This window comes from Chlamydotis macqueenii, chromosome 1, assembly GCF_036417535.1.
Source record: "Chlamydotis macqueenii isolate bChlMac1 chromosome 1, bChlMac1.mat, whole genome shotgun sequence".
Lineage (NCBI taxonomy): Eukaryota > Metazoa > Chordata > Aves > Otidiformes > Otididae > Chlamydotis > Chlamydotis macqueenii.
The window spans coordinates 96,795,217-96,807,412 of record NC_141556.1 but is presented as its reverse complement, the minus strand read 5'-3'; positions in this window follow the sequence as shown (position 1 = coordinate 96,807,412).

Genomic DNA, 12,196 nt, shown 5'->3' with positions numbered 1-12,196 from the left:
TATCTTTTGAATGGGACCTGTGAGTGCTCTTTTTTTCCTCCATTTTTCCTAGACAGGCTCATCACCATGGTGTGTAATTCTTTTTTCTAAATGGCAAACCACGGTCTCTTTTCAGCTAGCTTGGAGCACGGGGAGTATTTAATCTGAGTCACCAGAACCATCTGTTTTAGACAAATATTTTAGTGAATGATCCCTTGTTTATAGCTAGACAATTTCTTTATTCTCCTGTTTAAGGACCAATTATGTAGAGTTGCAAATAACTTCTCTTCAGTTCCCTGCAGGTTTCTCAGGGTATAAGAACATCATGTGGAGGTGGGAGTTCCTCAAAACATTGACCTGTGCCTGCTTCTCACGGCACTTGGACATCATCGTTGAAGGTTTGCAACCAATGTCTCCCCAGTATGGCAAGTTCCTCCCCTCCTTGCAAGGGGATTGGGTGGCTTCAGCCTCAACGCCTTCCCTTGGTTCCTGCTATCGGTGCTGTTCGCTTTCCCTTCTCTTTTCTGCCCATCCACCAAACCCCAATGAAACAGCCTCCACAATGCATATGTCCCTAATGGTTGGCAGCACAAGATTCGGCAGCATTTGCTCCCATACCACACGGAGAGTGAAATAAACTTCTTTACATGAAAATGAGTGGTGCCAGTTTCACAGCCCCCAAAAGCTGGAAAAACACTGGTGAGATCTGAGAAATAGCCAGCATCTTGCCAGGCTTGCAATGATTTAAACTGACTCTATTTGATAAAAGTTTGCTGAGTCAGGTGGGAGGGATGCTTCCTCCCCACCATTCCTGGTAATGGGAGGTGGTTTACCTTCAATGGCTGCTTATAAAAAGGAAAAATAAAAGAAAAAAAACTGCCTCAAAATCAGGTATCTGTTGGGAAACACTTTGCTGGCCAAAGAGGAGTCATCAGAGGCATTCTTGAAGTTGAACAATTTGGGGAGTGGGAGCTGACTGCAGGGACAGAGGCAGGACCCCAGGGTAAACCTCTGCAATAAGAGGCCTCTCCAGGCCTAGGAGAACACTGCGGGACCATGTACATCAGCTACGGAGCAGGGAAAAGCAAGCAGCATTGTCTTTCACACCCTTCTGTTAAGCAGCTTGATGAGGAGATTAGTCCTGCTCTACATGATGACGACCATTGCCAGCACTTAACACGCACAAAATAGGACTGGGAGTTGGAGTCGGGGCTGGCAGGAGCGGTGGTGGCACCCTGCAAGGGTGGGGGTTCACACCTACTGCAGCTCTGCGGCCCCAGCCTTTGAAGGCATAAACCTCCAGGCAGGACCACTCAGCTCCCACTCGGGATTTACCCCTTTCCCCTTCCCTTTCCCTTTCCCCCCACCATCGCACTGCAGTGCAGACATCTCCAGCTGAGCTGCAGGTGATCTCCCCCTCCCTCCAAGTTTAATCTTTAAATCTTCTTTGACCCTGGTGCTTTTCCAGAGCTGCTGTACCCAGTCCTGGTGATTCTGGAAGAAGAAGAAAGCAAAGCACGTTGGAAATGGATGGTGGTGGTGGCTGTGTGTCCTGGGGGCAGCGACAATGGGGCAGCGGCAGTGGGGCAGCTGTTGACCATGAGCCTTTGCATTCCTGTGCTCTGCATGTTTATTTAAGATAAATATTGAAGTTGAGATTTTTAAAAAAAAAAATGTCAGAGGGATAAGCATGTCAAATTCCTGTTAAAATCAACAGGAACAAGACATCCATCCAGCTGGGAGAAAGAGAAAAAAAAGGACTTGAAACACCTGGCTAAAGCTGTAGTGATGAATCAACCATACTCCAGCCCCCAAAGGATGATTCAAGTATATCACTAATTGAGACTTTTCTAGCAACCAAAATTTACCTTACAAGTCCATGTGTTATGAATACACCACTTTTTTTTTCAGTAACATACAAAACAAGGGAATAATCATATTACAGATAAATACATAGGAATATATTCCATTAGGCTTTAAAGGACTGTAACTGCTGAAGACCCTGGCAGAAAACCCCTTTTCCTAGGCTGGTCCATTTAGAGAGTTTCCTTCCAAAAGGATGGCTGGCACTGAGAATATTTGCGTTTGGTTTCCCCTTCCCCAGCTCCATCTGAATAAAAAGGAATCGCTGAAAGTTTGCAGGCAAATTTCCTTTCCTGAGTGTCCATGATGTTTTAAATCATACGATACGCCATCAGGAGAAAAGCAGACTAGATATCAACCATTTATAGTGTAGAAAGCTCAAGAAAGTTTAAGGAGCAAGACATATCAGTGAAAAAAAAAATCAATTTTTATTTAGCTAGGGAGAAATTAAGACCAGGAAAGGTGGAGCACTTTGGTTAAGATTTTACACCCATGAGCACCACTGCCACTAAGGATTCCTCTCTGCGCCTTGCAATATCAGGCTTTTAATTAAAGACTCAGGTTCTTAAGACAAGCAATTAAGTGCCAGCCCAAGTGTGCCCTCAGATCTGTCTGAATGAACAATAGGCACCTGATGAAATGCAGCAAGGGGGAGGAGAAGGAGGATTTCTGCCCCACATGGCTTGCAGTGCCTAGCTTTATTTTTTTTCAGTTTTGAAATCAGAGGTTATCACTGCTGCTCAGTGATCCGCAACTAAAGCTTCCCTTCGGTTATCAGATGACAAGGATTTTTTTTTGCTCGCTTTTCACAGGACACGTCCAATACAAGGTAGCACTTGCATGACAGGCACGTGGCCCCTGCTCTTGCAGCCAGCCCCCCCAAAAAGTGGCGGCGGTGCCAGGGTCACGTACAGAAGAGGCAGGCTGCATTACGGGGTGTGCACCTTTCTGCATTGTCCACCGGGAGGAATGGGATTTAAGGGATTTGCCTTGGGAACCTGGGTGTCGGTGTTTCCATCGCAGCAGCAGCTGTTTCCATAAATATTAAAGTGACAGAAAACAAGCTCCTGGCTCCTGTAGCGACTTTCCACCAGGGAGGAGAAATGTGGTTGGCCTAAGCATTTCACCACCAACCACCTGCAATGGTTTTTGCTGCTTGAAGGGGGTCTGGCTGGCATGGCCACGGGTCGGAAATGACCTCTGGGTGCAGGGACCCAGCTCAGGGTTCTTGTCCCACCCAGCCCCTGTGTGGCGAGTGGAAAGCCATGAGCTGTGACGATGCTCACACAGCTGAGCTCCAGTGTCTGTTTTTTTGCCCTAAACCAGTTGGTTTCATTAAAGATACCTCCCCATAATCCTGCCAGATGCACTTGCCGAGACCACTGAGCCCATAACCAATGCTACTACTCAAACTCGCTGGGTTGGTACGGCCAAGGAACTGGTCATTCTCCAGCCCACTCTGATTTCACCCCAAATAAGTGTGTCTGCACAGACTTTTGTCGGACTTCAAATCAGCTTGAATGCATGTCTTAGTTTGCAGGGATGCAAGTCCTTCGTTTTGGCAAGCCGGTTCAAAGTGTTCACCAAATGGTGAAACACTTAAACCACAGAAGTGCAGCAGTCTACGGCCCAGAGTCTGCCAAACCACAGCTTCTAGAGGAGCCTGGAGCACACCCAAGCCTTCCCTCCGCAAACCTGGGAGCATCTGCTGCCTGGGGTTTCCCCTGAGGGCACAAGGCCCAGCACGAACACAAGATTCATTCTATGTGTACAAATGCTCCCTGTGACTGCCAGATGGATTCCCGGAGAGGAAGGCATTAACCTCTCTAAGTACCTGCAGCAACCCTTCTTTTCTTACATATAATTCATGCTGGCAAAAAGAGCCCATGTCGGATCAAATTTGTGCTATGGAAAAAAAAAAGGAATCCTGTCAATCATAAACATGTCATTATAAGCGATTTTAAAAAGGAAAAAAATATATAGACACTTGCATATAAAATATGCTTCATAACTGAGATTTTATTCCAGCACTCACTAGTTGCTGAATAGAGATGTTGTGGGCTGTTGCACCCACTCAGAGCCACCAGCTTTGCTGCTGCCTACGTTACCAACGTATTTCTCCAAGTGGGATGCACAAGTAAGGCCAAGTTTTGGGACAGGCACCTGAGGACATAAGAGTCGTGGTTTAGGTCCAAGGGAGAAGCACCACTGCTTAGAAAGGGGGACCAGCTTTTACTTCTGTTTTTCCCTCCCGATGCAGCAAGCATAGCAAGATGAAGCCAGGCATTTCCCAGGTGCAAACCTCTGGTTTGTCTTCTCTGTTGATGTCAAAACAAATCAAATAATCCTCCATATACTTTTCATAATGCGAAAAAGCTTTTTTTTTTTTTTTCCCAGCAGAAGGTACACCAGCGGTAGAGGACCAAACTGAAGGTGCTGCTCAAGGGGCGTGTTGTATTACCGCTTTTAAACATGGAAAGTACAGCTCGAAAATGAACAAAAGTATTTTTTTTTTTACTTGCTGAGCCCCTTGATTACAACCATGTAAAATGAAGACATACCCCGCCTCACCCCTGCATCCCCTCCTCAAACACGGAGCCCCTCCTGCCAGCAGCTGTGGGGCACCCCTCGCCATGGGGCTGGCTCCCCACTGTCCCTGTGTGATGGCAACAGCACCTTCGGGGCCCTTTTTGGCCCCCACCTGGGGTGCGCCGTCCCTCCTTGGAGGGCAGTAGCTCCTCACCCTGTGGTGTGCACATGGGCCCCTCTGCAGCTGCCTGGCTGGGCACTGAGGCTGGGGAGGGTGTCTGTACCCCCCTAAAAAACCCCACCCCATGGTGCAGGGATTGGAGTGGTGCTCAGGCATACAGACTAAGGCTTTTCAGTTGTCCCTCCTTGGGCACCTGCGTGCAATACGCACACATTCACCCACAAAAAACTAGCAAAAGAGGTGAACGTCAGCACTCAAGCAAAAAAAAAATCAATTTGACTTAAAAATGAGGGGGTTTTACTGCTTTTTGGGAAGCTTTGCTGCACAGGCAGTGCCACCATTTCAACCTTTGCTTCGGGGTGGAACGGTGGAAAATAAACACCAGAAAACCATGTTGACCAACAAAGGCCAAGGTTTTTAGAAGCTTCATCTCCCCAGATGCCACAGCTGTTTGCTTCTCACGAGATTTAGCAGGAAGTGGCTTTGCCCTCTTACAGCCTGTCCCCGGAGCCGCTGCACGGGCGCAGGGCCACGCACTCACGTCCCACATCCTGGAGAAGGATCGGCACCATTAGGTGAGCGACCTGATTGCAGCCCCCAGCGTGCTGCACTGAGGCTGCCGTCTTCTGCTGGGAGGAGGGCAAAGTGTGTCCCACTGGACACACTTTGGTGACCTGGCTGTCACCAGGCTGCTGAGAGCCAGGAGCTGCTGGTGCCGGTGACGCTAGGCTTTTGCCTTGGGCGCTTGCCTGGGCCCTGCCTTGTCGAGAAGCTGCCACGGGAGCGGTGCCAGTGGTGGCTGGAGAACTGTCCCCCGGCCAGACGGCAGCCGCAACTCCACCGTCCGGCCTTCCACCGACATGGACTCCCCCTTAATGGACAATTAAGAAGCACACCGCTTGGCTTCAAAACATACAATATACTTTATTGCCTGCTAGATAATCAAAGTGAGGAGTAAACACCATAGCTGGAAAAAGCAGAAAAGGACCAGGAGAAGGAAAAGAATATCTAGTCACCAAACAAGTTATCAGGCAATAAACCATACACAATATAAATAATCTGTTTCCCAAACAACTAAATCTTTATTTTGCTAATGGCCATTATATGGTTAATTATCAGTAGTAAAATCTCTGGATTTCCTTTTCTACACAGCATTAGTAGTAAGAAATATATAAGGGACTCTGCAGAAAGCAATACAAAGGAGTTATATACACAGGCACCTTCTGTGGAGCAAGAACGGAACCTCATCTAGTAAGGAAGGGCTATCTACAAACCAGAAGACCATGGTAATACAATATTAGCTCAGACTTAGTTTAGCTGCAGCCTTTCCACAAGGTAGGCTAGCCAACTTATGTATACATATATATTTTAATATAGATACATATAGAGATTTATTATTTTAAAAATAATGTGAACTACCTGTAGTTCCTAGACTAATTTTAAAGAGGCAGTGTACCTTTCCGAAGCTTCATTTCAGGAAGTATATTAAAAATGGTATATAAAAGACTAGCAGACCCAAGCTGACTTATCAACTCTGGTATCTTCCCTCCAAATTTTGTTTCTAATGCTATAGTTGCCATCCGCTTTGACAGCAATGCCTTTAGTCATCTGGATTGCTATTTATGTTGCTGTAATTGCTACCACTAAGTTTACTGGATTATAGTGTTAGTAATTGTTGATTATAAATAGCAATAATGGTGCAGTACACTGTCAAAGCCTGGCCGCGTTATGAAAATCTAGTCTGTATGTGCATGCAGAGTTTTGTTGTTTAATCTAAAAGAATATTTCTCAGTCAAAGTGCTTCCCCAGCCAACCCCCACCATGTTGTTCAAACCATGTCACAAGAGCTCCTCTCTCTCAGGAAGATGTGATGCCCCTCACCCCACACTAAAGTCTCAGCAATCCTTCATGCAGCATCCATCCATCCATCCATCTACCCATCCATCATATTTTAGTTTTAGGGCATAACCCTTCCTCTCCCGCAGCCAGTGTTCCGAGGGCTACTAAATACGACTTAGTAAAATTAAAACCTAATCTCTGTTTTAGGAAACACATTTTGGGCCAGATGTCCAGCTGGGCTATTTCAGTCTCGCACTCCCTATGGCAGGCAGGCAGCAGTGCGCTGCCCATTGCCATCACTGCCTGAGAGCCAAGCCCAAGCCACCAAGCAGGCGACAGGGAAGGGGGAGGCATTTGCTGGGGACTCCATCAGGACCCAGTGAGACCAAGGGTGCCTTTTGTGGCACCTGTTTCTAGTCTGCTCCCTGTTTGCATCTTGGGGTCCGCTCACAAAGGCAAAGCGGGAGCACGCACGTGCAGACGGGCAGCAATTCTTCTGATGGGACTGCCTATTAAAAACAGAGACTGAAGGACAAGGTCCCTTTTGTAAGTGACGTTATTTTGCTCTCAGCCCAGCCTTCCCCAGGTCTTACTGATCCTGAAGTGCTACATCACTTTTGCTCATGACACAGATGTCTCTTAATCCATTCCTTGCCAAAAGGGTTTAGAAGCCTTTTCCCAAATCCGTGATGACACTCTGATATGCAGTCGCTCTACTTCGGGTACCACCTCAGTGGTGAGGAGTTGAGTTTGCATGAAGTCTGTAGCTCAGACCAAGGAAAGACCCGAAACACAGCAGCGCTAGCATGGGGGTCTCCCACTCAGACAGAAAATCTGGTGGAGTGAGAAGGGCAGAAGGGATGTTTTCTGGCTTCAGCTCTGTTTTCACACTTGCCCAGGTATCCCCCACAGCCTGCCATGTTTCTTTGTGATCTGCCAAGCCAGGATCTGGCCTGTGTGCCCCAGAGTGGTCCTATCAGCACAAGGGACCGCTCTGCTCCCCTTGGACCCCCAGCCTGGCACAGGCCACTGGGCAGAAACAACCTCCAGTGCAGGCAACCGACATCTGACCAAAATTGTAAAACACACCCTCAACAGAAGCTGTCTCTTCAGTATAGCACAAAACTTGTATCAAGAAACGTGTGGCAATAAATAAACTGCTTCCCATAATAATTCTGACGTTTTGACAAGAGCTTAAAAATGGATATTTTAAAGAAGGATGCCCTGAAGGAACACGATGTGTTTGCAGTACTAGAGAATGAAGGATGGGCTGTTTTTAAAAGTACACCTGTCATCAGTGCTTTGCCAGGCAAACACATCCTTGCTGAATTCAGCATTACCCTCTGCATCGTTGCTTACAAAACAGTAAAGCTAGAAAATTCCTGATGGATATTTCATAGTGACCTCAGCTACCCAAGCAGCAGGTATCCTTCTCCGTCTCATCCAGGCACCCAAACTGAGCATGCAGGTAAGCACTGTAAGACAGGTACACAAAAAATCTAGAAGCTGACCTGTACGATGCACGATGTAAATTCTTCTGTCTATATTGGGAAAGCCACCGTGTATAGACACTGCTTAAAACTCAGTTCCTCAGTAATTGCACTGCATTACTCCATCTTAGTTACGTATCTGGACCTTGCTTTGCCCTTGGTGTTACACAGATGGACATGCAAGCACAACAGAAGGGAAAAGCCTCTTTTTTTTTTGTAGTTTGGTAAGAATTTTGTGCCTATAAGGGTTACAAGATTAGTGTTCTTTTTAAGTTCTGTCAGTAATTCCTGTTCAGCTCTACAGGACTCAAAGCACACGCTGTTACTCCACAGCAGGGAAAATACAAGAAGGACCTCACTATGCTGGGAAGGAAAAAAAAACCCGCAAATTTTAAGAGAAGCACTTACATTGGATATAAAATCAACTAAAGATTCACCTTCACTGGCTGCTCTTCTGGTTTTTTGACTACCAAGGAAAAAGGTATAATTTGGAAGTCAGGCTCAGGTTGATCTGCTGCAAAGTGCAGCCTTTTTTGTCACTTTTGACTCCACCACAACCTATTTTTGCTTATCCTGAGTAGGGTTGCTAGGTATGAGCAGGAGCGAGGATATCAGGGGGAGCATGAGGGATTAAGAGCATGTTGGAGCAGGAGAGACTGTGAGACCCGGAGGAAAACACTCTTCCTTCTCCAGGCATCGCTAAGGATGATATCGATCGTGAGACCCGAGGACTGCTGAACATACTGGTTAATCTGCAGCTGAAGGGCAGTTTGATAGGCATGCACCATATTCATAGTTTGTGTGTGAAACCAGCAGCCAAAAACTCCTACCACCCTCCTTGCCAGGGTGATTACTGGGCTTGGAGAAAATCAGTTCATCCCTTCCACACACCTCATTTCCTCATTTATAGTGCCACTTCTTCCACTCACAAGGTTCTTGAGGAAATTGCATTTTCTGAACTGCTCTGTTGCACCCCTTTCCTTTTTAGCCATTAAATGCTTTTTCTCTCAACATTCTGAGACTGCCAACTGCTGCAGCAGGTCGTCTGTGGAGACAGTGCCCTTAAAACGTCAGCCTTTGGTTGGTACGCAGTTGGACTGGGTTTTGTCAAAGTATCTTACTGGAACTAAACAGACTTGGGTCTCTCACCCATCTGTGCTCCTTGGCAAATCCATGCCCATAACTGGGCCAGGCATCCCCAGGAGGCCAATGTTTGTGGGGCCTCTGCTTTGTGTCCTGCCTAGGGTATCATGTATTTCAACTCTTCAATACAGCACCCTGTTCCCGATTTTCTTCGTTGCGCCTCCCTAGGTGTCAATGCCTGGGTCCGTACTGCCACACGGAGTGGCTTAAAGGGGACCCTGGGGTCACAGCAGCAACCAACGGGCATTGCGTGCCTCCAGCAGCACATTCAGGGTGGCACATTCAGGGTGGCACATTCAGGGCCACCTCTGTCATCGCTTGCTGCCGTTTCTTGTTGGTCTCGCAAAGCCAAGGATGCGCACGGCCCACGCTCAGCAGCATCCCAACGCCCTGTGCAGCCCTCGGTGGTGCCGCCGGCCCCCACCATGGCAGTGTGGGGCTGGCAAGGGGCTGCTGTGTATTGCAGAAGGTGCTAGTGCTGCTTGTCACCAGAGCCAGGGGACTTTGCCACTATCTCCCGCCGCCTCCGAGCTGTGTGGTGCCATGCAGAAGAAGAGCAGGGCTGGTGGGACCTGGGGCCAGGTCCCAGCAGCACGCCAGCACAGCTGGGGCGACCTTCACCTGGTGCCTGGACCATTAGTGTGGAAGAACTTTGCCAATCCATTCCTGTGAGCCTACAACTTCCACTGAGAGCATCAAAACCCTGCCCTGGTGCCAGGTACAGCGACCGGGAGTGCAGGCAGGGAGCTTCCCCACAGCCTGGCATGGGGAGAAAATGAAGGCAATTTCCTCCCTTGCTTGAGGGATGTGCTCTCCCCTTTGCTTCCCCGTTGGACGTCCATTCCTGGAATTGGATATTCTGCATGGAGAAAAGCACAGTGTGTCCCCATGCAACTCCTCCATGGCATCTCTCCATGTAAGTCAGCACACTGTCAGCAAGGGCGTGGCTGGCACAAGCACTGCCTAACAAAATGGATGCTGCTGTCCTTTGGTTTCCTCCTTGCAATATGGCTTTAATGGTGGACTTGTAGTGTCTGAAAAGCGTACCAAGGCAAAAGCTGGCAAGCTGGGTTGTTTTAGGTTGGAGGGGTTTTTTGTTTGTTTGTTTTTTCCCTGTTTTTTTTTACTGTCAGAACTCCGTAAAAAAAAATTAAAGGCAATGGCTAGATAGAAAACACAGCACAAGGAGAAAGGTCTCTGAACCTCTCTGGTATGGCTATTAACTGTCAACCTGACACATCATTTGAAGGAAGAGACTTCCAAAGGCATGGAGGAGTCCTGTGGCTACCAATAAGGTTGGACTGGCGCTCCCTGAAAATCTTGTCTCAGATTTTACCTGATCATTATTTCTAAGGATGCATTTATAAAAACAGCCAAGATGCTTCTCTAATCTAGTATCTTTTGAGGACACCATCTTTTTCTTCTATACCCTAAAATTTTGTACTGAGGCACTAGGGGAATAAGCCATCCTCAAAATGTAAAGATAGTCAAGCACTGGAAAAAGCGGCATGGGGAAATGGTTGAGTCTCCACTATTAAAGGCTTTTAAGGACAGGTTCAACACCCACCCGTCGGGTATAAATACATCTTAACCTGCCTCAGGGCAGACACACTAACTGCCATCTCCAAGTCCCTTTTGGCCCTGTGACTCTGTGCCAAGTAAACACTGCCAGGATCTCATCCTGCCATGACCCGGGATGTGTTTAATATCCTGACCGGCTGCTTGGTTTTCTGCCTTGGCTTGCTGTTTGTCCAGGAACACACACAAGCTCTTCGGACATCCTGTTAGGAGTCAGCTTACATCTTCCTTACAAACCACCCAAAGCCTGTCTACTTTTTCAGTCCCCATGAAAAAAAGAAACTGGGGAGCAGCAAACCAAGAATAATGCAAAGAAACATTCACCCTAACATTTCAAAAGCTGCCATGGCAAGATTTCCTTCAGCCTTTTGTCATCTTGAAAAATGTTGACCGAACTGTTGGCAAGTTGATAGCGAGCAAGAAAACCCCACACTGACAAGAATAACCAAATCTTTTAAAATACTTTCTGCTGGTTCTTGCTAATAGCTTGCATGGGCTGGGCATTCAGAGAAAAAAGAAAACACCAAGCTAGGAGCCTGGAACATTTAGCAGGCACTCACAAACATCGAGATGAAACACCACTAGGAAATACCAACACTAGTGTGAAGACGATCTGCGACATCGCATTCAACATAATACAACTGCCCAAAGCTGACCTCACACACTGAGCTCCTCTCAGCTGGCGTACGGTGTACAATTAATACAACAACATTAACAGCAATCAATTTACACGGAATGAAGGAAGAGAATCAACAGTAGCAGCGGCAGCGCTGGTCTGCCACGCTCACCAACGAGTGGCCGTGGGAATCCATCTGTTTACCGTTTCTGCAGTGAACACTTATTTTAGCACCTGCCCTCACCGTAGACACACAAGTAGAAAAATTTATGGAGACGCTGGCCCTTCCTACAGGCTTGTCTGCACCCTGAATTATTTTTTTTCCCCTCCAATTTATACATTTTATGTGGGTTAAAAAATACCATCTGGTGACATATTTAATTATGAAAGTCTGCAGCACCCTTCCTGATTTCATGTTTCTTGATTAAATCAATGCCCAGTAACAACAATATAAGGATAAAAATATCTTTGAATCCGCAATAACCCCGTGCGCACAGGGCTCTGAGACAACCACCACCACAGGATTTCAAGAAGACGTTCAGAGATTACAAAAGCAAGTATCTGGTGCTGCTACAGTCAGCATGAAATCTTTGACCCTAACAACTCAAAACCATGGAGAACTGCTCGCCCCACACAAGCTTTGTCATATGAAGAGCCTAGAACAGTTTCCAACAGAAGTAGGCAAAAGATACAAAAATTAAAAGCAAGATTTTACTGACTGACCAGACACGCAGAGCAACAGCTTTGATACGTGAATTCTGTGGGTGCAACTCTCACTGCAGCTTTCTGCAGCGGGCGCTTGAGGGGGCTTGTCCGCACCCTTCAGCTGGTGTTGCCGTCCCATCGATCCCTTCAGATGCAGTGGGGCTGCTGCGCCACGCTTCCCGATGGCCAGGGCACCTGCTCTGGAGGGAAAACAATGATGCTTCACGTAAACATGGTCCTGATCCCGCAGGCTTCCCCTGACGTGTACTTATT